This window comes from Sapajus apella, unplaced genomic scaffold (genome assembly GCF_009761245.1).
Source record: "Sapajus apella isolate SASKATOON/1434 unplaced genomic scaffold, GSC_monkey_1.0 scaffold39, whole genome shotgun sequence".
NCBI classification, from domain to species: Eukaryota; Metazoa; Chordata; class Mammalia; order Primates; family Cebidae; genus Sapajus; species Sapajus apella.
Genome location: NW_022436979.1, coordinates 12617289 through 12623329, shown reverse-complemented (window position 1 = coordinate 12623329; position 6041 = coordinate 12617289).

Sequence of the window (6041 nt, the reverse complement as noted above, 5' to 3'; positions counted from 1 at the left end):
CTTCTGCTGAATACGGATTCATTGATTTTTCTTCCTTTCAGGAAGACACTACTCCGTTTACTCTGTCAAAATCCTTGCTTCCAGGCCATGTAGGTGCATGCTGGGTGTGAAGAAAAATCACATGCTATTAGACAAGTGTCTCTGATTACTTGCTCTTTATTTAGAAAAAAGTTTTAGAAGGCAATCTAGTCTTTAGCTAAAGTACGAAATTGAGTAAATACACAACAAACATATAAATGATTAGTTCACATAGTAATAAAAATAAATTAACAAACATACAAATGATTAGTTCACATAGTAATAAAAATAAATTATTTCATTTATATTAACTTTCTATATGTAAGCATCACCTTTTCAAAATATAAGCACATATTTCATAATTGGTCTTTTCTTCCAAAATGAAAAAAAACTTTTAAAAAATTATTTTGCAGAAAACTGTTAAGAAGTGGTTTTTTAAACTACTGCCACCTAAAAATATCTTTAAAATTAACTTTTGATTGTATTTTAACTTTTTAAAGGGGCTCAATTAATTGAAGGTAAGTTTGTAAACTGAAGCTTGGTTAATCTGTAAGGACGTTGTATTCTATATGATTAAAGACAAAAACAACTATGTTTTACATCTTTCAACAATGTAAGCTTAAACATCAGTAATGTCCATAATAAACTTATTAAACTTAGGATATTAGAAAATATATAATCATGTCTATTACATAACTCTGACTTATTGATTTCTTGATTCCAAGCCAATGTGCCAGTTCTGATTGAATTTTTAGGCATTTGATCAAACAATGTATGTTAAAACTCCAACTGTAAGTACTTTTCTTACCTATACCGGTTCTCCATGTAATTATATTTAAAATAGTTTGGATATAAATGAGATGCCAATTTGTAGATATCACCAATTAGTAGATATAATTTGGAATTATAACCAGATATAAGCGCTAGGATATAGTGTTAAGACTGTTGGGTTGACCGATGACATAGACCCTTATTTATTTAAGGAAGTGTGAAGCAAGGGTGTCAGAAAACGTTACAGATTGTCTATACAATTGTTCTACATACCACTTGTTTTTGTTGTTGTTGCTATTATTGTTTTTCTTGCTATTTTAAATAAGACAGGCAACTATTTTCTCTATCTTTACTAACTATTGAGACAATAGTCTTCCTTGCCATGAACTCACCAGGCGCAACCTTGGTTTATACTGCCACCTAAGTTCAGCAATAACTATTTTATTTTTTAAATTTTTCTCTACATGGCAAAGCTCTAATAGGCTGAAATTTTTTCAAAACTATAAAACATCATGTCATCCTTATATATGAGACAACTTCTAGGAACATTTTTTTTTTAATTAGGCAATGATATTGAGTTAAGTATTACAAAACATTGAGGAAGGCATAATAAAATATTAGGTAATAGTCACATTGGCATCACAGGAATCCTCACAAATTACAGATTTGCACTGATAAATAAGGAAACTATCTTATAAACAATAATTAGGGATGACCATTGGAATCATAAAGAGAGCCATAGTTACTATATTCATGTTTATTCTGCATATCCATTATCTATTTAGTAAAATGGATAGTTACAAATAGATATTATGCCCACACTAGGGGAGCATATAATTCAGTGCTCTTTCTACTTAACAGATCATAACCTAAATGAAATAAATATTATCTATTGTACAGGAATATATATTATTTTTTACATATGACATTGAAAATTATTATTTTCAAATATTCAACTCCATAGCAGCTCTATACATTTTATCTGGATCTTGAGTCTTTCTTGAGTTGTACATTGAGTATTTAAAGAATCGTTTTAAATCTTGGTGCTCATTTGAATACAGTATGGTGCGTTATTCCTACAAAAATAGATTTTGAGGACCTGGAAAATATAGTCTTCTTCCAAGTGTCAGACTTGCAAGAAATTGTTTTACTCTTTATTCTGAGGAGGTGACGATTAATCCTGATTGTCATTTTCTATCCGTAAGGAGAAAGGCAATTTGATTAACATGCATATGGCTGAATGGCTTCAAGAACAAATTGAGACACATTTTCCTTAGACAGTTTTGTAAATTATTTTGTACTATGAGGTCAATAGGATTGTAGCTTCTCAGAGATATGTTCTTGACAGTATAAGAGCAACTGCTTATTTTCATTAAAAATTCAAGGAACTCTAAATATACCTTGAAAATATCAAATATTCCATTCATTTCCTCCAATGTTACTCAGGCATTCTTCTGTATCCTCAATGACAGCTCTTCTCAAAGTTTAGTGTGAAAACAAATCACATGGGGATCTTATTAAAATTCAACTCTGACTCAGGAGGCCTGAGTTGGAACCCATGACTTCATTTCTAGCAAACTCTCGAATGCGTACACTGTTGTTTCCTCAAAACACATTTTGAGTAGGTAACGTTGATGCTTCTGATTTCTTAAAAGACAGAGTTAGTTCTATGGTCATTATGGGGAAATATGTAGAACTCAACATCCTTCATATTTATGCTTGATCATAATCTTAATTATAGGAGAGTTGTTTTACAGTTTTATTTTCTATTTTCATAAAATCAAGGTTTACAGCTAATAGTCTCTTTGATTCCTAAGAGAAAGTATGAATCAGAGTAGATTTTAAGAGTTCAGATATTGGGGCCAATTTTTCTCTATTAGCTGTCTCAGTAACTCACCATTGGTTTTACATATCGTAGGTTCTTATTAAGAATTCATGGTTCACTAACAGAGAGCAACCTGAAAGAAAACTTGAACTTTATGCAAACTTTAAACATAGGGACAACTAAAAGCAATATTTTTTGAAAAAGAAGAATATTTATGGTTAGAATCTTACAGGTTTACTTTGGTAAAAGTCCTTAGGCATTCGGATTTCTCTAAGTTTAGATAGCTTAGCACCCAAGCATATAAAACTTCCATTATCCAAGTGATGACAGAAATTGTGGTGAGTGCATGTGTGTGTGTAATCAAGAAAGACAAGGATATAAAGATATGTGCAAACAGAAAAAGAGAAAGAAAATTGTCAGAATAAGGCGAGATTGTGAATTTTCACTTAAGCAGCTGTGTCAGCAATAATTTTTCTTCATGTTGTTCTCTAAGACCATAGACCATTGCACCTCTGCAGCCTGCAATTTCTAAGTGGTTAAAGAACATCATCTGACTTGCCAGGCACAGTGGCTCATGCTGACAATCCCAGCACTTCGGGAGGTGGAGGTGGGTGAATCACTTGAGGTCAGGAGTTCAAGACCAGCCTGGCCAATATAGTGAAACCCTGTCACTACTAAAATACAAAAATTAGCTAGGTGTGGTGATGCCTCCCTGTAGTCCCAGATACTCCAGAGGCTGAGTCAGGAGAATCACTTGAGCCTGGGAGGCAGAGGTCACAGTGAACTGAGATAACACCATTGCACTCCAGCTGGGTGACAGTGCAAGACTCTATCTCAAAAAAAAAAAAAAAAAAAAAAGTCACTTGACTTGTACCACCTTTGCCTTTGTCTTTTCCCTAAATGATATGGAGCATCAATGTAATACTGGAATTTTTCTCCTTTGCTGAAAGTCAGAGAACCTTGGTGGTAGCGTCTCCATGAATTCTACTAAATTCATTTTGTTAATGGTTTGGTTTGGTTTGGTTTTGTTTTATGAGACAGCATCTCTGTCACCCAAGCCAAGTGCAGTGGTGCAATCTCTGCCCACTGCAACCTCTACCTCCTGGGTTCAAGCCATTCGCCCACCTCAGCCTCCAGAGTAGCTGAGATTACAGGTATGCACCACCGTGCCTAACTAATTTTTGTATTTTGTAGTAGAAATGGGGTTTCACCATGTTGGCCAGGCTGGTCTGAACTCCTGACCTCAAGTGATCCACCTGCGTTGGCCTCCTAAAATGCTAGGATTACAGGGTTGAGCCACTGAGCCCTATTTTTAAAAATATTTCTATCAGCATTTCAATTTATACGCAAGAAAGCATTTTAAAATTATTTTATAAAATAAATATAATTGTCTTGTTTTTTTTCTATATAAGACCCCAAATGCACAACGCAATAAAGCAAAACACACTACTAGACATTTTAGTAATACTGAGAAAAGAAGCATTCCTTGATTTGTGCCTGTTAGTTCATTATTTCACTTGCCAAAAATCAACAGAAGAGAAATCATCTAGACGAGCTTGATTTACAATGACACGGGGTTATTGGTTGAAAGATATTTGGATTGTTGCACCTCCAAAATGATCTAAACCTGAGGCAGTATTTCTTTGGACTGGTGCCCAGATCACCTCTATCTCGTAAACAAAATTTTGTCTCAGAGTGCTTTCAATTTATTTTCCACCTTAGATTAGCCATTTATAGAAAATATTCCTCTATAACAATAGGGTTTTTTTTTCCCATGAACAATTTTTACACGAACATGTTCCTTTTAAGATGTAGCTTTGTAACCCCCTTATTCAAGCCCAATAGGAATGAAGAAGGAGGGCCTGAGATCTTGTTCTCCTGATAACACATTCCATCCTGGCTTTCAGCCTGCTCTCAGCAGGAAAAGAGGGAAGGCACAGCAAGCAGTTGTCCCTGGAAGACTCAAAGACTCAACAAATAATTTCAGGAAACCAGGATTAATCCCACCATACCTTTTTTGTATATTTATGTCAATCACCACAAAACATCCTCAATAACCAAGTTTTCTCTCAAAAATTTCAATGTCTCATGCCATACGTAATTCTAGTTTCACACACCACCACACAAAGTCCACCTCTCTTCCAACATGAAAATCTTTCCACTCCCCTCTCTGGAACTCATATCTCAATCTCTTTTATTATTCCTTTTTTTTTTTTTCCTAACTGTAACCTGGCTCTTCTCAAAAGATATTGCTTCTGAACTACTGGTTTCACAAGTTGTGGCAATTTCTCCCCAAATCTCTCAAATCAGTTTGTATGAAGATGAGGTTGTATTCTTTGCTCCTCATTGTAACTTACAGATCATTGCTCTCTTTCCCCAAAACACCCCAAATTTCAAGCCCATGTGAGCAGACACTACACACTTTTTCAGAACAGACTCCATATCCTCATCAAATGTCCCAATATACCTTGAGTATACTCCTATGGATTTTTATTCTTTTACATTAGTTATGTCTTTAAAGTTCAGAATCTCCAGTAGTTAAGAAATGTCATTGAAAAGGAGGAAAACAAAGTGGCTTGTTTCCATCTAGAAAATGTAAAGATCTCCTTCATGTCAATAAGCAAAAGACAAGTCAATAGAAAGAGAAAAAATGAAAATGGTCAAGAGAAAAATATAAATATTGGTTCTTACTTTATTAGTAATCAAGTTGCAAAAAGCAACAAAGACTATGCACCTAACAGGCAGACGAGAATTAATGTGTTTAATAATACCAATTAATGGCAAAAACATAGACCACAGGAAGTCTTAATACCCTGTTGATGATACCGTATTTTGAAAGCATTTGTATATTGTATTTTCTAATAAAGTTAAATATACCTGTAGGCTACAGCTTATAGATTGTGTTTCTTAGTATTTAACCAATAAGTGTATAACAAAATTGTCTATAATTGCAAAAAACAGGAAAAAGCTAAACATTTATCAGCATTTAATTCTGGCATATTTAGACAATGGAGTTTCACATATCAATAAAAATTTGATGTATATGCAAGAACATAAGTAGATTTTACAATTTATGTTAGTGCAATAGGCAAGACACAAAATATGTATCCTGATGCCTCCATTTACATAACGTTCAAACAAACCAATCAAAACTATCTTTTAAAAGATACATTTTTAGATGGCAAAACTGTAATAGAAAACATTGAAACGCTGGGCGCGGTGGCTCAAGCCTGTAATCCCAGCACTTTGGGTGTCCGAGGCGGGTGGATCACGAGGTCAAGAGATCGAGACCATCCTGGTCAACATGGTGAAACCCCGTCTCTACTAAAAATACAAAACATTAGCTGGGCATGGTGGCGCATACCTGTAATCCCAGGTAGTCAGGAGATTGAGGCAGGAGAATTGCCTGAACCCAGGAGGCGGAGGT